The sequence below is a fragment of the Aquarana catesbeiana genome, linkage group LG04, assembly GCF_042186555.1.
Source record: "Aquarana catesbeiana isolate 2022-GZ linkage group LG04, ASM4218655v1, whole genome shotgun sequence".
Taxonomy (NCBI): Eukaryota; Metazoa; Chordata; class Amphibia; order Anura; family Ranidae; genus Aquarana; species Aquarana catesbeiana.
The window spans coordinates 51,310,386-51,332,384 of record NC_133327.1 but is presented as its reverse complement, the minus strand read 5'-3'; positions in this window follow the sequence as shown (position 1 = coordinate 51,332,384).

Here is a 21,999-nt window from a genome sequence, read left to right as displayed (position 1 = left end):
TCTCAATGAACTACCGGGATGCTGTTGAGCACTCTAGGTAGTTCATTGAGTCTTCCTGGCAGTGTGTAACTGCCTGCTCGTACGAGGTATCAGCAGACAGCTTACACAGAATGTCTGAAAGAGCCCTGCGTTATAGCCACGATCTTTTGATCATGGGTGCAATGCTTTGTAGGCTCATAGTAAAAAAAAAAAAAACAAATACACATTTCATTACTTGCAAAAAGATGTGCATTTATTGTTTTTTTGTTTTTTTTTCAACAAAGGTGAATTACTTTAACCACTTGCCGACCGCCTAACGTACTTGTACTGTGGCAGGTCAGCTCTATTGCACGAAATTATGTACCTGTATGTTTTTTTTGTGCAATAGACACTGGGGGGGGATGCGCGCACCACCGGCGGCTCGGTTGCATGCTGATTGAACAGAGGGGGAGCCAATCAGTGGGTCATTCCAGAGAGAGGCAGAACGGCGATCTGCCTATGTAAACAAGGCAGATTGCCGTTCTGACAGGGGAGAAGATAGAAACACTGATCTCTGTCTTCACCCAGTCAGACCATCCCCCACACAGTTAGCAAGCACCAGCTAAGCACACAGTTAACCCTTTGATCGCCCCTGATGTTAAACCTTTCCCTGCCAGTGTCATTAGTACACTAACAGTGCCTATTTTTAGCACTGATCACTGTAATAATGTTACTGGTTCCCAAAAAAGTGTCAGTTAGGTGTCCAATTTGTCCATGGCAATGTCGCAGTCCCACTAAAAATAAAACTAAAATAAAAAATAAAAAAAATGGCATAAAATATCCCATAGTTTGTAGACGCGATAACTTTTGCGCAAACCAATCAATATATGCTTATTGGGATTTTTTTTACCAAAAATATGTAGCAGAATACATATTGACCTAAATTGATGAAGACATTTTATTTGTTACATTTTTTTATTGGATGTGTTTTATAGCAGAAAATAAGCCAAAAAAAATTTGTTTTTCAAAATTGTCACTCTTTTTGTTTATAGCACAACAAATAAAAACTGCAGAGGTGACCAAATACCACCAAAAGAGAGCTGTATTTATGGGAAAAAAAAGAACATCAATTTTATTTGGGTACAGCGTAGCAATTGTCAGTTAAAGTAACGCAATTCTGTATCGCAAATAATGGCCTAGTCATTGAGGGGGTAAAACCTTCCGGGGCTGAAGTGGTAGATTGAACAAGCTGTTCGAAGCTGATTGGCTACTGTGCACAGCGGCACAAGATTTTGCACACTCCAATAGGAATGCACCAATACCATTTTTTTACAGCAAGTATGAGTACCTATACTTTTTTTCAGTACTCGCCGATACTAATTACTGATACCTGCCAACTACTGTTTTGTTTACACTGCTTCACATCTGTTAGCAATGGTACAAGGTAGGGTTATCCCGATACCACTTTTTAAGAACAAGTACAAGTACACTTTTTTCAAGTACTCACCAATACAGATTACTGATAATTTTTTTTTTAAATCATGTGACAGCTTTCAAAGCACAATAAAGATTAGGTGGCACTGATATGCAGCACTGATGGGCACTGATGGGCACTGATAGGTGGCACTGATTAAGCAGCACTGATGAGCACTGATAGATGGCAGGCACTGACAGATGGCTGGCACTGACACATGGCAATGATGGCTGGCACTGCCAGATGGCACTGATGGCTGGCACAGCCCGAACTCCACTGACAGCTGAATGAGTCATCGGTTGTTAAGGATGAGGAGGCTCCGATCCTTAACAACCAGAAACTGCTGCTTTATTTTACATTTTTTTTTCAGCTGTCAGTGGGGGAATCCCGCTGGCAGCTGAAAGAATCGAGCCTGAACGTATCGGTTTTAGTTATTGGAGCACTTGCACAAGTACCAATAATCGTGCAATAATCGCGCAAATAATAATAATCGTGCAAATGCTTAGTATCGGCACCGATACTGGTATCAGTGAAACCCTACTGTCCAGTCTTAGTAAATCAATCCTTTTGTGTTTGGCAAGTGTCCGTTCACTCTGTTGGTAGTTTTGATCTTAATTGATTGAAGGATTTTTGACAACTTGGTGAATGGCTTTGAGCAGAGTATTTGTGACAGGCTGACTTATGCCCTGTACACACAGTCGGACATTGATCGGACATTCCGACAACAAAATCCATGGATTTTTTCCGACAGATGTTGGCTCAAACTTGTTTTGAATACAGACGGTCGCACAAAGTTGTCGGAATTTCCAAACGCCAAGAACGCGGTGACGTACACCATGTACGACGAGACTATAAAAGGGCAGTTTAATACAGAGCGCGGCACCTTTGGGCTCCTTTTACTAATCTTGTGTTAGTAAACGTTTGGTGAGAGACAATTCACACTTTTTTAGACTCGTGGTTTTCAGATCGTATTTCTGCTGTTCATTTTGTGCTTGTGGGTTTGTATCTGGTCTTCAGTGTGTGCAGTGAGTTCCCATTGACTTGTCATTGTGTTCTTGTCCGTTACTGATTTTCAGGTCGCTCTTCACAGGCCTTTCTGTTCTTCAGTGCGTTCTGTTACTTTGTTCTGACCAGCCAACCATTTTCTAGCCATGTTGCGTGTACGTACTCATCGTAGAGTTCATGCTGTGCAGGGACTTGGTGTTGGGGTCCTTACTTTGACACAAGGCCAGTCCATGAACAGGGCAAGGAGGAGTTCATGGACCAAGAATTGGTTGCTCCAGCGGGACCAATTCTGTCACATGCCTTTGCTCTGTGAGATCTGTGAGAATAATCCTGGTGATTTCAAAAACTTTCTCCGGATGGCGGACCCTGTATTTCACCGTTTGTTGGCTTTGCTGACCCCTTATATCAGCAGGCAGGATACCTGCATGAGGCAAGCCATCACTCTGGAGCAGAGGCTAGTCGCCACCCTGCGGTACTTGGTGATGGGGAGAAGCCTGCAGGACCTCAAGTTCTCGATAGGCATCTCCCCCCAGGCTCTGGGGATCATTATCCCGGAGACCTATTCTGCCATCATCCAGGTCCTGCAGAAGGAGTATATTAAGGTAAGATTTTTATTATTTTACATCACATTTTATTGTATTTAATGTTTGCTAATGTAATGTATTTATTTTCTTATTCCCTAATTACCATGATTGTAATATGCTGTGAATGTCCCCTTTGTCCTCACGCATGCTGGATTTTTTAAAAACTTTTTTTTGTCCTTCATACATATTTGCCTTCACTTACCTCCCCAGCATGCTCTCCTGGGCCTATATCCACCTTGTCTACTCAATTAACAATGTATTTTATCAGCTCCATAGTAGTGCTTTACCCTAAATACCCCCTAAAATGTGTAAAATGGTGATTTGTGCTTTAAATTCTGGCAGAGTGCCAGAGGTTTTTTTTTTGGGGTCCCAAAATCATTTGGAACCCTCCCTCCCCCCCAACTGCTAACTCAACTGATACCAATCCTCTATCTGCTGACTTTGCCAAACCCATACACACTATACCTACCTCTTTTGTGGTCATATTTATGGATGAATTCATCAAAGCATGTAGTGCAAGGGCCATGCCTGAATACTTTCAAATGGTACTGTTTAAAGTTTTTGTATCCTATTATTATCTTGATAGGTAATATCAGAATGTAAAAATGTGCTAAAATGTGTACAGTGTGTATTTATATCTTTGTATGACACTTCTTACCTGTCCAGTGGGCTGCCAATAGTGTAAAGTAAGGAGGGGCTGGCCCAAGTAATACACATTATTTAGGCATTCATCTCTCAATGAAGTGGAGAGGGTTACCTGGCCAAAACATCTCCCCCCTAAAGTTTTTAAAATGGTCCATGAGAGGGTGGGGGGAGGAATCTGATAGGTGGACCTTATACCTTTGTCTTTAAATACTCCCTAAAATAAATGTTATACTGATGTTGGCCAAGAATGTTTGTGTCTAATCTGCTTTCCATGTTTATGTGCAAAATGATTAATTTATTTTTCTTGTTTGACTCCACAGTTTCCTTCCAACTCACAGGAATGGCAGACTGTGGCCTCCCACTTTGCCCAGCGATGGGACTTTCCTATTGATGGGAAACACGTCCACATCGTCCCACCACCCAACTCGGGGTCATACTATTACAACTACAAGGAGTTCAATAGTATTGTGATGTTGGCGGTGGTGTCGGCTACTTACGAGTTCCTGTATGTGGACGTGGGGAAGAATGGCCGGATGTCAGCTGGTGGAGTCATCACCCCCCCGGAGTTCTACAGGCATCTCCAGAATGGCAGCTTGGGCTTGCCACCTCCAGAAGACAATGCGGAAGGAAGACAATGCGGAAGGACTCCCATTAGTCTTTGTTGAGGATGAAGCGTTTGCGCTGGGGACCGTCTTATGCGGCCATTCCCTATGAGGACCCTCACCCCGGACCAGAGGGTTTTTAATTACTGGCTGGCCAAAGCCAGAAGAGTGGTGGAGAACACGTTTGGAATAATGGCCAGCCGGTTCCGCCTATTTTTTACACCCATACAAATGGCGGAATATAAATTCAATCACATCATCCTGGCTTGCTGTGTTCTCCACAACTTTTTAAGGAGAAATTCTTGGAACTATGCTGGCTCAGTTGGGCCTGAGGCCAGAATTCATATTAATGAACCAGCCCTGACGGCACTTGAAGGTCCGTCTAAGATACATCGAATACTTTGCTGGTAGGGGGGCCATCGATATGCCAGACAATGTCTGAGACATTTTTTACATAAAAATATATTTTAAACTGAACAAATATTTGCTTGGATTTACGGCTTGGCTTTCTTTTAGCTGACCATGACTGAAATTTGGGGAGTCCTGAAAATGGCGTGATTGTGTAAAATTATAAAGCACTGTTGGGTGTTATTTACTAAAGGAAAATACACTTTGCACTTGAGACTGCACTGAAACTGCACTTGTAGCGCAAAGTTGATTTGCCTTTAGTAAATAGCCCCCATTGTCACTGAAAACAACAACTTTATAATCCAAAAAATGCTTTTGAGCATTGAAAGCCACACATTGTTGATTTTCTATCTTTTTTTTCAAAGCACAATCACATGTGCATTTATAAAAGGTTTTTAGAACAAACCAACATGTTTGTTGTATAACAATTTTTTAGGTCACATTAAAAAGTAGAAATTGCCTTTTAAGGTAAAACAGGAATGTTTAAAACCAAAAAGAAATACACAACTCTGGAACTTACAAAGTTCAACTTTTATCGAAATTAAAGGCAATCTCAGACATGAGTATTTATAAACTGTGTTTGATCATGCATTCAGCAGATGGGGTGATGTCACCCCTGGAAAAGGCAAATTTTGAAGATGCACACAAATTGCCGAATGTCAACATGTGCTAGCTGGCATCATGGGGGATCAATGGACATGTTTTGTGGGTGCAACCCCTTCCTCTCAGCTACTTTATTATTGAGGAAGGGGTTGCACCCCCAAAATGCGTACATTGATCACCCGTGATGGCAGATAGCACATGTTGACACACTGTGTGCATCTTCAAAATTTGGCTTTTCTATAATATGTCAAAAAATTGTCACAAAATTGTCAGAAAAACAAAAACACAAAGCAGAAAAAAGTTAGGGATTTCTAGGGGTTTTAAATTCTCCCTAAAACATTAATGATGTTCTTCATTTTGTTTTAAACATCATTGATGTTTTGCTTGATGTTTTCCAAGTCCGTATTACACCCCATTATCTCCCCAATCAGGATCTGGGCACTTTCACTGGTGAAATGACCTTCTTCCACAACATCACGATCACCTAAAAATATATTAAAAAAAAAGTATTATAAATATGCCGGCATCCATCTCCTACCTGAGCCTGTGGTCGCAGACACTCACCTTTTGTGGTGACAATTTCCACCATGTCTCCCTCCTCCTCCTCTGCTTGGGTTTGGGGCATTTCCCCTTCTTCCTGAGATGGGGGTCCGTGGTCTCCTCTGATGAGTGGCGTCCTCCGAGTCTTTTCTCCCCATGTAAAAAAAAAAATAGGTATACTTAGCACACAGATATTTGATGGCAGAAATAGGAATATGAAACATTGCTTGGAAGTGAGGTACAATTGTCTGTTTTGGCAGAGTTCCAAGATGAAGAAATATTTTTGTCCTTTGTCAAGCTTGAATACTTACCTGTTTTGTACAAGCTTCACAGATGGAGACACCCCTATAGTATACAATGGAGCACCTGTGTGGGCCCCCTAATAAAAAGGGTGTTCTGGTGTCCCACACTAGTGCTCCAGCGTCCAGATGTGTAAACAGCTGCTGAGTGTCCTCTCCTTACACAGAATCTAGTTTGCATTTCATTCTAGTTACTAACCCATCTAGACACCAAAATTATTTTAAGAGAAGTAGGCCAGAAAAAATGTATTGAACTGCATCTGGACAAAACATGGTGTTTTATTGGCTGAACGAACAATGTTTCCTACGAACAAATAATGTGTCCATGAACATGAAAGTTGCCATTTTAAACTGTACAACAGTAAAGAAAAGCACAAGGAGCAGCACGAACGTTATAAAAATAACGAATAGGAACACAGCACAACTAATTACTTTTTTGCAGCACTCTCCTGATCCTTCTATACTGGTCATGCTCCCTTAATTTGAGGTCCGATCACTGCTTCCTCAGTTGATCCTTGGATCATCATACCCCAAAATTTCTGTGCAGACTCTTCACAACTTTCGCCATGCTCTTTCTGACATTGGGGTTGGGGTAAGGTCCATACTTCTCATCATAGTCGGCCCTCTTCAGTATGTTCACCATCTCCACCATCTCCACAAAGAACATATTTGATGCCTTAAATCGTCTCCTCCGAGATCGTGATGTTTCTGGCTCCGGCCTTTCCTCCTCCTCCTCGTTGCTGTAATTAGCATGCACCTGCTCTGTCTCCGCCATGTGCTCTCCCCCACTGAACGAGAAGGGGCGGGGAATAGACTAGAAAGAACGTCAGGGGCGGGGGGAGTTTCATGCATGCACAATGTATATAAAGCATAACACGCGTGCGTCGTATGTACGATCTGTGAGTGGAGGAAGGAGTATAGGAAGCACCGATCGTGATAACAAAGGTAACATTTAAAATTGGGCCTATACTGATTATAGATTGAGGCCTATATTGGGACAAGATTAGGAGACTTTAGCCTGACATTAGGGTTTGTCTTGTGTTGTGTCTTGCAGAGAAAATGGATATATTGAATGATCAGGACTTTATCCCCATATTCATTGATATGTACAGGAAGCTGACCTGTCTGTGGCAGGTAAACCACCCACATTATAAGAATCAAACAAAGAGGAAGTCAGCGCTGGATAAATTGCTAGAATTTGTGAAGCCAGTGATCCCCACGGCAGACATCCCCTATTTGAAGGCCCTAATTGGTGGCATGAGGAGCACTTTATCTAAGGGAGTGCAAGAAGGTCCAGGATTCCCTGAGATCACCAGCTGCAGATGCCATTTATGTCCCCAGGCTGTGGTACTATGACAGACTGCAGTTTCTGGCAGGTCAGTCTGAACCCAGGCCAGCACTCTCCAATCTTCCTTTCCCCCAGCTGAGGCTTCTGATGTCCGATCTGGGCCTTCCAGGCAGCAGCATGTGGAGGAGCCCAGCTTGAGCCAGGTATAGCATTCTTCTAAATATTTCTGTTGGTCAAATTAATTATGTTAAATCTATGTTAGTTTGGATTCCTAATTTCTGATTGTGATTGATGAACCAAAAACTAAAACGATGTCCCTTTTTCATACACAGGAAAGTCTCAGCCAGGAGGTGGCTGGGCCCAGTAGTCTGCCCAATACCCAGGTCCCTCCCCTCCGCCTTCAACCAAAAAGTGTCAGGAAGAGGAGTAACCTGGAGGAGGCAGCAATTGGCCTATTCATGAAGGCTACTGCAGCCCTTAGAACCCCCCCCACAGTGTTCAAGAGGACTTTGCATACATAACAGCCTGCAAAATGCTGGAAATGGAGGAGGGCCAACACCTAATATGTGAGTATATCATCTTCCAAGCACTAAATAAGGGGTTGAGGGGCCAACTCACAAGCCAAAGCCACGTTTGTGAGCTCAACCATGGTCCTCCTCCTCCTCCTCCAGGTCCTCCTCCTCCTCCTCCTGCCACACCTCCAACACCAGAGCCACGGCCTGGAAGGAAGCATCTAAGGAAGACCAGAGAGTGATGACCTGGGTTCAGTCTGGTCTGACAAAAGATGCAGGCTCTTGTATGACCACAGCCTGGGGACATGTATGTCATCTGCTGCTGTTCATGATCTCTTGGACTTCTGGACCAGATTGTACTCCCTTATATATGGACTCCTCAGGCCACCAATTTTGCAGTAAAATAGTTGATGTGTGCCCTGGGGGCCAAAGGCTTTGCCAATTTCTGCAGTTTATCCAGCGTTGCGTCCCTCTTTGTTTGGTTAGGACCCCTTAATAAAGGTATTTTTAGTTCTATTATACTCGCCTATGTGTGTTTTCCTTCAAAAAGGACAGTTTGTTTGTGAGGAGGCAGGTACATTTCAAAACTACAATGTGAAATTAACAAGAGACACCAACACCAAGCAACCTCCTTGAGATTAAATAATACAAGATAATAATGGTGTTGTGGTAACTGGACACACAAAACACACCCAAACCAATTCTGGAGTAAAAAAAAAAAAAATTTACAAAAAATAACAGGAGATCAGGATTTCAATAAATAATAAAACAAAAAAATCTAAAAACATCCAAAAATGTAATTTTTTTTCGGCAGATAATCAAAATATTATATTCATGAAATCACGATAAATAATAAAGAAAGAAGTTTGTGACAACTCTGTGTGAATATGGGCAGCAAAACAACTTCATTTTTCTAGCATTATAAAGAAGAAGAGAGTGTGCTGCATTAAACAATTTAAAACATTGCAGCGTGACGAAAGTGCTATATCCATTACGAACGCTAATTTTACCAGACCGAGCAGTTCCATCTCGGAATTTATTCTGAGCATACATGGCACTTTGTGAGTCGGAATTGTCCACACACGGTCGGAATTGACGCAAACAGATTTTGTTGTCAGAAAATTTTATAGCCTGCTCTCAAACTTTGTGTGTCGGAAATTCCGATGGGAAAAGTCCGATGGAGCCCACACACAGTCGGAATTTCCGACAACAAGCTCTGATCGTACATTTTCCATTGGAAAATCTGACCGTGTGTACAGGGCATTACTGTGATGCTGATTGATATTTTTGTTGGTTTGAGTATGATAATGAGGGGTGCATTTAGGACAGACTCAATCATTTTGTTAGTTGACTCATAAATGATTAATTGAAAACTGATTTTTTTTTTTTGCCAACTAGTTGAGTGGTGTTGAATATGTGAGTAGTGGTGAATCTGTGGTGAGGCTTTGGGAACCACAACATTTTTGATAAGAGGGTGTTTAAATCCCTCCCCTTCCTTGGTTTCCCCTATCCTTGTGACCAAGCCAGTAGTGGTGAAACGCATCAAGGAAATGTGGTTGTTAGGTGGCGATACCACATATGCAGTTATGGAGTGTAACTTTTATCCTTCTATATTTGTTGATGGTGAGAGGAGATGGGCTGCAGGAACCAGCACCCTGATTGGATGGCAGGAGGAGCAGGTCTTGAGAGGTGCTGTGGACCTGGGTATATCTTTTATATGACTTTAGTCAGGTTATATGCCTGATAGTGGTTATAATCTTGTTTCCCTCAGTTCCTCAAACTAGATGGAGGGTTAATAAGCAGAAATGTTTGAATGTGTAAGAGGCACTGATTTTTTATGGTGTCGAGCATGGGTTATCCCATACCAATGCAACTTATTATAAATGTGAGAAAAGATTGTCTTCTATGTATCCATGGAAGTTTGAAGATCTAGAAGGTTACACAAGTTTAGCTGACTTCCGGACTGGCTTACGTACATTTACGATGCCAGAGAAGTGAAATACTGGGATGATGCCTACAGCTGCATAACTTTTTTCAGCTGCCGACTCTCTTTTTTGTAAAAGTCATTCTAGCGGCTAAAAAGCCCCTGGATGGCTTTTACAAGAAGTGGAAAGGGTCCCCCAATTTTGTTGCTCTCCTCCCCTATTTCAAGCTCTCCCATCCCACCGGGGAGCCCAAGACTGAGGTCAGTGGTTCCATCGGCTTACCATAGAGCTGATCGGGACCTGAATGGCCCTGTAACTATAAACTGGAAACTGGTAAAGACTTTCAAAGCATCGCCTATGCAGTTTGTTAAGTACCATCATTTGTTGCCAGTCCACGAGTGTGCACAGTTTTAGAGCTTGACATATTAGGTACCTAGTTACTCGCTATTGTATTTAGGGGAATTGGTATGTGCATAGAGACTTGGTCTGTCCAATCCACTATTGCTTAAAGTGATAGAACAAAAACCTTGTGCATCAAGCATGGTAAACCCCTCATGGATTTAGCAGACAGACCAATATGTAAGTAAATAACATAGTTTTATTTGAACATCATGTTAAAAGTATGTAGTTAAACATATATAGCAGTTTGAAAAACATAAATTCACAGATTCATGACATGTAGTACCCTAGACAACGCATGATGCATATTGAACAATTGATGCCTGTGGAATTCTGGTGGGCTAGCTGTCGTGCATACTGTCGTAGACACCGTGCATGTTTTAGACTGATTATAGTCCTTCTTCAGAGGTTTTTTTCATATGGGTAATAAAAGTTCTGCAATATAAATGTAATTAGAAATACAGTAATATAGTTTTAAATGTAAGCAATTAGTATAAAGAAAGATTATTAATGTATTTACATATAACATATAAAAAAGGTTGCATATTGTACTCACAAAAGCAGATTTGCAAATAGTGCACGTGGATAGATGGTCAGTTTTCAAATGGATAGAGCAATGCACTAAGTGATAACCCCAATTGGAGACCGGCAGGATTGCAAGGTGGAGAAAACAGGAAACTGCACCCACAAGGACCCCACAGCAAGAGAACAAAAGCCCCTGCCAGATAGCTGTCACAAAGAGGTGCAAACTCAAAATAATAATGTAAAAGCAGCCGTTTAAAAATATAGATAAATCATCATAGATAGTGACATACCATAATCAACAAATAAGACTATAATAACACACTAAAAACAGCGCTAATGTTGAGCTAAGACGGATAACATGTGGCCAACTTCACAAACAAAAGTCCTTTGAGAGAGGTGGGCAGTTGAAAAAGTGGTTCAGAAAGTGTTCATAGGTGATCATAGTATAGAAATTCAGTGTGCACCTTCCACCGATCAATCCAATTCCACCATGTGAGAACACGTTCCCCTCAGGGGGTTAAACTCACCAGAGCCTAATATCAATAAGCCTCCAAGGAAAGAAACATCCAAGCCACAAGCCACTGCCAGCACCGCTCCGGAGGAATCCCAGATAATCAGGACTCAGAAATCACCAAACAACAAAAGAAAAGCGCACATAGCGTAATCCTGTTTATTAATTAAAAGCCCATCACATCACACAAAGCCCCCCCTTTAATAAATATATGTACATCAATGTTGCAATCAAAAGAGCACATCAGAGGAAGTTTTCAAAACATGCATTTCACCATACTAATCGTCAGCCGGCTCAGCTTCCCAAGGAGCGATCTCTTACTTCCTGGTTACGAGTCAGGCTGTGGTGGAGTGCAAGCGTCACTTCCGGCGTCATGTAGGCCACGCCCTGGCGCGTTTCATCATATCCTGACTTCAACAGAGGGCGTGCCTACACGACTGACGGACAGGTATAAATTATCCAGCCCCATCCTCCCTAGCCAATCAGAGAAGCGTTCGGCGTGACGACAGGTGCAAGTCATCAGCCGAAATAGACACTGACGGCTTCCTTACAGGAGGGGGAGAGGGACAATCAACCACCCTGCACATTAGCTCGCATATGCGGATATACACACCACCAGGCTAAAACAAGCCAGCAAGTTGATGTGTGAACTAACACTACACATTATGCTTTTATAATAGGGGCTAACAATATATCATCATGTGTAGATTAACATACATAATGAATCAATCATAGTAGGTTCGCTGATATGCATATACACAGTGCAGTGATCTCTTAAGGCTAATCGCTGAATGGCATCAAAGCATATCAGACGCATTTAAGGATATAGCAAACCTCAGATTCCATATAATTCAATCGTTAATACATCACAGAGTTAAAAAAATATATAGATTTTCAACCAAAAAATTGATTCCCATTACAGCTCTAGATACAGATAGTTATACAGAGGCAAATAGTAAGCAGATAATTCCTAAAAAGGACCCCAGTCAGGTAAGTAGAATCCATATGCACCTAAAACAATATGCATCCAACAATGTCCTTAAAAATTATATTTAAAAATTATATTTAAAAAAATATATTTTTTGCGCATGTCACACAATACACTTAAGTGGTGGCAAAAGTAAAAGGCAGAACTCCATACGAAGTATAAAATATAAAACATGGGGCATACAATACAATAAGATCCAATAAAAGATAAAAAATAAAAAATATATATAAAAAGAGCCCAAACATAGACTGTATATGGTATATAAGCAGACTAGACACTAAAAAAGGAATCGATCACCACTACTCCATATCAGTTAGTTAAAGATCACTTATGAAGCAGTTAATGTCTAAATCCACGTTCAACCCTTTTGGCGATAATGTGTCTGCCAAAAAGATCCATTGGGTCTCTCTCCTAGACAGGTCACGGACCAAGTTGGAACCCCTCCATTTTGGTTTTAAGTGGTCAATGCCCCAAAACCTGAGGCCAGAAGGATCCTGGTTATGCTTTAGTTTGAAATGGAGCGAAACATTGTGGTCTTTAAAACCTATTTTTATATTTGTTATATGCTCTGCGATTCTGATTCTTAAAAGTCTCTTAGTGTGACCTATATAGATAAGCCCACACGGACATTGGAGAGCATAAACAACATAGGAGGTGTTGCATGTAATGAATTCTTTGATGGCAAATTCTTTACTGTTAGAGGTGGATATGAAGCTCTCCAAAGCTCTTACTGGTCTCTCCACGTCCTTACAAGCACGACAGGGACAGGATTATCGCGAATCACAGTGGAGGGAACAGCCGCAGCAGGAGTGGGGATATGCCCAGTATTCCAACCAATAGAGAGAAGAACAAGGGGCTGTAGGGCAGGACGAAGGGTCCAAAAAAAGAAGGCGGGAGCAGGAGTAGGAGGCATTTTTAATTTAAGTAATGCGGTTTTATCCCACAAAGAGACCAATATTTTGCATTTAGGGTTGAAGTGTGGCCTTAAAAGGCCGATCAATAAATTTGATGTTTTTATTGACATACATAAATACATGAGAAAAGTAAATATTAAGAAATATTTTTTAAATAAAAATTCCCAACCAGTGAACATTAGGACCTCAGGGCCAATGGATAGTGGACTAAGAAATAAGTCCCTCTTCAATCCTCTGAATAGCGCGAATCAACATATTGAAGTGTTTAAAGGATTAGTGACACGCGATTTGGAGCTTTTAGTGTCTAGAAAGAAAGTAAATCCCCAACATATATTAGACGGGATCACTATGCTTGAAAAGAGGAAAGAAATAGTGATAAGGCCCGCCGATTAAGGGGGTGGGGTAGTGATTTTAAATAAGGAATTTTATCACAATCAACTCACTGCTATGTTGGATGACAGTAATACTTATGTAAAACTAATAAAGGACCCTACTACACAGTATGAAAAAGATCTTAGGAATTTGGTGGAAATGGGGTACTCGACAGGGGTTTTGTCCAATAGAGAAAGAAAGTATCTAGTGCAGAGTAATAGTAGAATTCCCACAATTTATACCTTACCTAAGATACATAAGGATCTGAATAATCCACCCGGGAGGCCTATAGTGAACGGGATTGGCTCTATCACATCTCGGATGGGCCAATACCTGGATCACTTCCTCCAGGACAGTGTCACACGGACCAAGGCGTATCTCAGGGACACTAAGAGTCTCCTACAGACTCTACAGCAGGTGGACTTATCAGGGAAGCATGAGATCTATTTGGTAACGGCAGATGTGGCATCCTTATATTCAATCATCCAGCATGATGATGCACTTTTAGCTCTGAATTGGGCTTTGTGCCAACGTGATGATTTGCCACATAACCAAAAAGTCTTCATCAGAAATGCTCTAGACTTCTGCCTAAGCCATAATTTCTTTTGGTTTGATGGCCATTTCTTCTCCCAATGCAGGGGCGTTGCTATGGGGGCCAAATTTGCCCCGAGCATAGCAAATTTGTTTATGGGGGAGTGGGAGGACAAAACAATTTTTTCGGTCCCCCGCACCCAGCTCCTGCTATACAAAAGATACATAGATGATTTGTTTTTTATTTGGGAAGGGTCTATTGACAGTTTACATTAATTTCTTGGTGAACTCAACTCTAATGCTAATAATATTAAATTGACCAGTGACTGTAGCCAGAATGAGATACATTTCCTGGATGTGAGCATTTTTAGACAAGGTGATAAGTTGGGAACCAAGGTCTACTTCAAGCCCACAGACTCGAATAGTTACCTGCCCATTGATAGTGGCCATCACCCTATGTGGTTAAAAAATATTCCGAAGGGACAGCTCACTAGGGTGAAAAGGAACTGTTCTGAAGAAGGAGATTTCTTGGCACAGGCTCAGATTATAAAGAAAAAATTCATGGAAAAGGGATATTATGAGGAAGCGCTAGACTCCATTATTCAGGAATTAGCTGTGCAACCCAGGGATGCCTTTCTAGAAGAAGGTCCATTGGTCCCAAATAGGGACAGTCATGAATGGAGCTTCATTTCAGGCTTCCACTCTCAATATAAAGAAGTGGAAGGTATCTTTGCAGCCCATTGGCATGTTCTGCGCATGGACAAAGTGTTGCATTCAGTTTTACCTTGTAGGCCTCAGTTTATCTACAGAAGGGCCCTGAGTTTTTCGGACAAAATAGTGTGGAAAGTGTTGGATCCTCCGTCTACGCCCCCTACTTTCTGGAATGGAAATGGTTTCTATAGCTGTAGGAGGTGTCGTGCTTGTAAGGACGTGGAGAGACCAGTAAGAGCTTTGGAGAGCTTCATATCCACCTCTAACAATAAAGAATTTGCCATCAAAGAATTCATTACATGCAACACCTCCTATGTTGTTTATGCTCTCCAATGTCCGTGTGGACTTATCTATATAGGTCGCACTAAGAGACTTTTAAGAATCAGAATCGCAGAGCATATAACAAATATAAAAATAGGTTTTAAAGACCACAATGTTTCGCTCCATTTCAAACTAAAGCATAACCAGGATCCTTCTGGCCTCAGGTTTTGGGGCATTGACCACTTAAAACCAAAATGGAGGGGTTCCAACTTGGTCCGTGACCTGTCTAGGAGAGAGACCCAATGGATCTTTTTTTGCCTCAGGTTTTGGGGCATTGACCACTTAAAACCAAAATGGAGGGGTTCCAACTTGGTCCGTGACCTGTCTAGGAGAGAGACCCAATGGATCTTTTTGGCAGACACATTATCGCCAAAAGGGTTGAACGTGGATTTAGACATTAACTGCTTCATAAGTGATTTTTAACTGATATGGAGTAGTGGTGATCAATTCCTTTTTTAGTGTCTAATCTGCTTATATACCATATACAGTCTATGTCTGGGCTCTTTTTATATATATTTTTTATTTTTTATCTTTTATTGGATCTTATTGTATTGTATGCCCCATGTTTTATATTTTATACCTCATATGGAGTTCTGCCTTTTACTTTTGCTGCCACTTAAGTGTATTGTGTGACATGCGCAAAAAATATATTTTTTTAAATATAATTTTTAAATATAATTTTTAAGGACATTGTTGGATGTATATTGTTTTAAGTGCATTTGGATTGTACTTACCTGACTGGGTCTGTGATGTATTAACGATTGAATTATATGGAATCTGAGGTTTGCTATATCCTTAAATGCGCCTGATATGCTTTGATGCCATTCAGCGATCAGCCTTAAGAGATCACTGCACTGTGTATATGCATATCAGCGAACCTACTATGATTGATTCATTATGTATGTTAATCTACACATGATGATATATTGTTAGCCCCTACTATAAAAGCATAATGCATAGTGTTAGTTCACACATCAACTTGCTGGCTTGTTTTAGCCTGGTGGTGTGTATATCCGCATATGCGACTTGCACCTGTCATCACGCCGAACGCTTCTCTGCTTGGCTAGGGAGGATGGGGTTGGATAATTTATACCTGTCCGTCAGTCATGTAGGCACGCCCTCTGTTGAAGTCAGGATATGACGAAACGCGTCAGGGCGTGGCCTACACGACACCGGAAGTTACGCTTGCACTCCACCACAGCCTGACTCGTAACCAGGAAGTAAGAGATCGCTCCTTGGGAAGCTGAGCCGGCTGAGGATTAGTATGGTGAAGTGCATGTTTTGAAAACTTCCTCTGATGTGCTCTTTTGATTGCAACATTGATGTACGTATATTTATTGAAGGGGGGCTTTGTGTGATGTGATGGGCTTTTAATTAATAAACAGGATTACGCTATGTGCGCTTTTCTTTTGTTGTTTGGTGATTTTTGAGTCCTGATCATCATTATAGTCTTATTTGCTGATTATGGTATGTCACTATCTATGATGATTTATACAAAGACATATGCCTGTTCCTAAGGAAGGTCTACCTAGCACAGTTACACCAAAGACCTGACACTGAAGACTCTAAGACAACCATGACTATCACCCAGGACTATACTGTTCCCAAAAGGTACCTCGGCCATGCCGTGCTATGGCTGAGGTACATAGATGATGTGTTCCTGCTCTGGAAGGGTAGTCCTAAAGCTTTGGAAATGTTCATTGGGAGCTCAACGTAGATAGTAGAAACATACGGCTAACTTTTAACTATGATCCCCAGCAAATCTCTTTCCTGGACCTTCACATTAGGATTGAACAAGGAAAATATATGACAAAAATGTACAGAAAGGACACTGCTGCCAATATCCTTCTTGAGCCAAGCAGCCACCATCCCAAGTCACTGATCAAAGGGATTCCCACGGGACAATTCTTCCAGATACGCCAGAACTGTACACTTGAGTCAGATTACAAAATTGAAGCTGCAGAGCTATATACAAGATTCAGGGAGGGAAAATATTCACATCAGACAATGAGAAGATCTAGGAAAAAGCATCCAATGGGAGGAGGTCCGTAATATACTTACAAAACATTGGCACCTGCTGACCCGTTTACCGCAACTGGCAAACATTGTAGGCCCAAGACCCTACCTGGCAACCAAAAAAAACCTTTCTGATGAGCTAGTGAAGTCTGAATTCACCAGAACAATGCCACGTAACTGGCTAACCGATCTCCCAGAGCTCAAGGGCATGTCCCCCTGTGGGAAGTGCCATATTTGCAAACTGGTAGATTGAACAGATACCTTTAAGAACGCAGAAGATATATATGATAAATCAGTTCATTAACTGCAACACTGAACGAGTTCCGTACATGCTGGAATGTCCTTGTCACAAATACTACGTGGGCAAGACGAAACGCCTCCTCAAAGTTCATATCGGCGAACACCTGTCCAGTGTCCGTTGAAATGATGATGAGCCACTGATTGGTCAGCACTTTGTTAACCACTTAAGGACTGAGCCTCTTTCTGAGATTTGTTGTTTACAATTTAAAAACAGTTTTTTTTGCTAGAAAATTACTTATAACCCCCAAACATTATACATTTTTTTGCAACACCCTAGAGAATAAAATGGTGGTTGTTGCAGTATTTTCTGTCACACCATATTTGCACAGTGGTCTTACAAGCGCACTTTTTTTGGTAAAAATACACTTTTTTGAATTAAAAAATAAGACAACAGTAAAGTTAGCCCAATTTTTTTTATATTGTGAAAGATAATGTTACGCCGAGTAAATTGATACCTAACATGTCACGCTTCATAATTGCGCCCGCTCGTGGAATGGCGATAAACTTTTACCCTTAAAAATCTCCATAGGCGACGTTTAAAAAATTCTACAGGTTGTATGTTTTAAGTTACAGAGGAGGTCTAGGGCTAGAATTATTGCTCTTGTTCTACCGATCACAGCGATACCTCACATGTGTGGTTTGAACACCGTTTTCATATGTGGACGCTACTCACGTATGTGTTTGCTTCTGCACTCAAGCTCGTTGGGACGGGGTGCGTTTTAAAATATTTTTTTATTTATTCTACCTTTTATTTTTTATTTTTACACTGTTTTTTTTTTTTTTTTTTAAAGTGTCACTTTTATTGCTATTGCAAGGAATGTAAACATCCCTTGTAATAGAAAAAAAGCATGACAGGACCTCTTAAATATGAGATCTGGGGTCAAAAAGACTTCAGATCTCATATTTACACTTAGATGCAATAAAAAAAATATATGGAGATGGGTGGGGGCCATATTCCCCTCACTCATCTCCATGTCAGGCTACAGGAAGGATCCGATCGCCTCTTCCGCTGCCAACGGCTCCGGTAAGCAGCGGGAGGGGGGACCCTCTCCCACCGCCGATAAAAGTAATCTCGTGGCGAATCCACCGCAGAGACCACTTTTATCTTAAACCGGACCGCTCACTGAAGAAGAGGATACCGGGGTTATGGCAGCTAGCTGCTGCCATAACAACAATATCCTCCTTCAAAATACAGGCATATAACAACGGTGGGCGGTCCGGAAGTGGTTAAATATTATAATGGGCAAACTAATGGCCTGCGAGTTAACGGCATTTTTGCACTTAAACTGCTCAGCAGAAGAGGAGACTTTGATACCGTTCTTTTCCAGAGAGAAAAAGAATGGAAATAACAAACTTAACCTACAGGTTTTTCACCTGGAAGCCTCTCTAAATGGCAGAGAGAAGGGGGTGAAGTGAGCTCCCCGAAGACTGCCGTGACTATCCTATGATTCCATTGAAGCCCTGCCTGCCATATCGAGATTGCTCCTGGAACCAGTAGTGGAAACCCCTTACCCTCCCGAGGAACTGTGAGTGAGCACTGCCAGTGACACTACCTACTGGGACTCACAATTACATTTTTTAGTGCTACTCCCCTTCTGGAGGGAACTCATCGGGGAGCCTATCCACAGCAGAGGGAGATACAGTGTACCATTGATATACTGAACCACATCGGCTATTGAGAGAGTTATAGGTAAATGGTAAAAGCAGATGTCCACTCTGTTTGTGTATAGCCATGCAAAGGCTGACACCATTGTGGTTTCCCGCACTTTCACCCCACCCGACCTCTTATGGTAGCAGATGATGGTTTCTGTTATTTGTGAAGTGCGAGTTAACCTGGGGTATGTGTGCTTTTAAGTGGCAACGTTATCTCTTATTTTTATCTTTTGTGTAGTCTGTGAATTTGTCATTATTTTTGGAATTTGTCAATAATAAAGTTTATTCAACTGAGGTTGAGACTGCGGTTGCCATAGTCACTTCCTTCACTGAGAACTCCTATGGGCTCCCTCCCATTTTTTTGTGCTAGATTGATGCTAGACGCCTACTGCTTTATTCATTTTGGTAACCTAATCGCTCTCCCCGCAATAACATAACCATTAAGATTATACTTTTTTTTTGCTTGTTATCTTTCGGCACACCGTTTTGGGTAGTTTGACACTTATTCCTTCTGCATGGGGAATAACAAATGAATTTTGTAAAGTGCAAACTATTGTCTGATAATTCGTGATCAGTGGTTATTTTGTCTACGGGGAGAAATTCGTTATTGAAATTGATTCATTCTATATGTAGATATATACATAAAGTATATGTCATCTTCCATGTGTCTTATTGTAATAAATGTAAAATTTTAAATTTATTCATAATCTCCAGTCCATACTCACATCGATCTGTTGTGTTGATTCAAAGACTTTTTGCTTGGCTAAATGCTAACTCAAAATAATTAATCATTCAGGCGGCATTCCCTGACACAAAATAATATAACAGGAAATAGTTGCCGTGTGCGTCAAGGAGCTCAAGGCTGTGTGCATCAAGGAGCTTGTGGCTGTGTGCGTCAAGGATCTCCAAGCTGTGTACCTGGAAGAGCTGATGGTCTGAGGGACCAGTATCTATAGCAGCAGTCCTGCTGAAGATTAGGGATGAGCCGAACACCCCCCTGTTCGGTTCGCACCAGAACATGCGAACAGGAAAAAAGTTCGTTCGAACATGCGAACACCGTTAAAGTCTATGGGACACGAACATGAATAATCAAAAGTGCTAATTTTCAAGGCTTATATGCAAGTTATTGTCATAAAAAGTGTTTGGGGACCTGGGTCCTGCCACAGGGGACATGGATCAATGCAAAAAAAAGTTTTAAAAACGGCCGTTTTTTCAGGAGCAGTGATTTTAATAATGCTTAAAGTCAAACAATAAAAGTGTAATATCCCTTTAAATTTCGTACCTGGGGGGTGTCTATAGTGTGCCTGTAAAGGGGCGCATGTTTCCTGTGTTTAGAACAGTCTGACAGCAAAATGACATTTTGAAGGAAAAAACTCATTTAAAACTACCCGCGGCTATTGCATTGCCGACAATACACATAGAAGTTCATTGATAAAAACGGCATGGGAATTCCCCAAAGGGGAACCCCGAACCAAAATTTAAAAAAAAATGACGTGGGGGTCCCCCTAAATTCCATACCAGGCCCTTCAGGTCTGGTATGGATATTAAGGGGAACCCCGGCCAAAATTTTAAAAAAAAAATGACGTGGGGTTCCCCCTAAATTCCATACCAGACCCTTCAGGTCTGGTATGGATTTTAAGGGGAACCCCGCGCCAAAAAAAAAAAAAAAAACGGCGTGGGGTCCCCCCAAAAATCCATACCAGACCCTTATCCGAGCACGCAACCTGGCAGGCCGCAGGAAAAGAGGGGGGGACAAGAGTGCGGCCCCCCCTCCCTCCTGAACCGTACCAGGCCACATGCCCTCAACATTGGGAGGGTGCTTTGGGGTAGCCCCCCAAAACACCTTGTCCCCATGTTGATGAGGACAAGGGCCTCATCCCCACAACCCTGGCCGGTGGTTGTGGGGGTCTGCGGGCGGGGGGCTTATCGGAATCTGGAAGCCCCCTTTAACAAGGTGACCCCCAGATCCCGGCCCCCCCCCTGTGTGAAATGGTAAGGGGGTACATAAGTACCCCTACCATTTCACGAAAAAAGTGTCAAAAATGTTAAAAATGACAAGAGACAGTTTTTGACAATTCCTTTATTTAAATGCTTCTTCTTTCTTCTATCTTGCTTCATCTTCTGGTTCTTCTGGCTCTTCTGGTTCTTCTGGTTCTTCCTCCGGCGTTCTCGTCCAGCATCTCCTCCGCGGCGTCTTCTGTCTTCTTCTCCTCGGGCCGCTCCGCACCCATGGCATGGGGGGGGAGGCTCCCGCTCTTCTCTTCTTCTCTTCTTCTTTTCTTCTTTTCTTCTTTTCTTCTCTTCTTCTCTTCTTCTTCATTTTCTTCTCCGGGCCGCTCCGCAATCCATGCTGACATGGAGGGAGGCTCCCGCTGTGTGACGGCGCTCCTCGTCTGACAGTTCTTAAATAACGGGGGGGCGGGGCCACCCGGTGACCCCACCCCCCTCTGACGCACGGTGACTTGACGGGACTTCCCTGTGGCATTCCCCGTGACGTCACAGGGAAGTCCCGTCAAGTCACCGTGCGTCAGAGGGGGCCGGAGGAAGAACCAGAAGAACCAGAAGAGCCAGAAGAACCAGAAGATGAAGCAAGATAGAAGAAAGAAGAAGCATTTAAATAAAGGAATTGTCAAAAACTGTCTCTTGTCATTTTTAACATTTTTGACACTTTTTTCGTGAAATGGTAGGGGTACTTATGTACCCCCTTACCATTTCACACAGGGGGGGGGGGCCGGGATCTGGGGGTCACCTTGTTAAAGGGGGCTTCCAGATTCCGATAAGCCCCCCGCCCGCAGACCCCCACAACCACCGGCCAGGGTTGTGGGGATGAGGCCCTTGTCCTCATCAACATGGGGACAAGGTGTTTTGGGGGGCTACCCCAAAGCACCCTCCCAATGTTGAGGGCATGTGGCCTG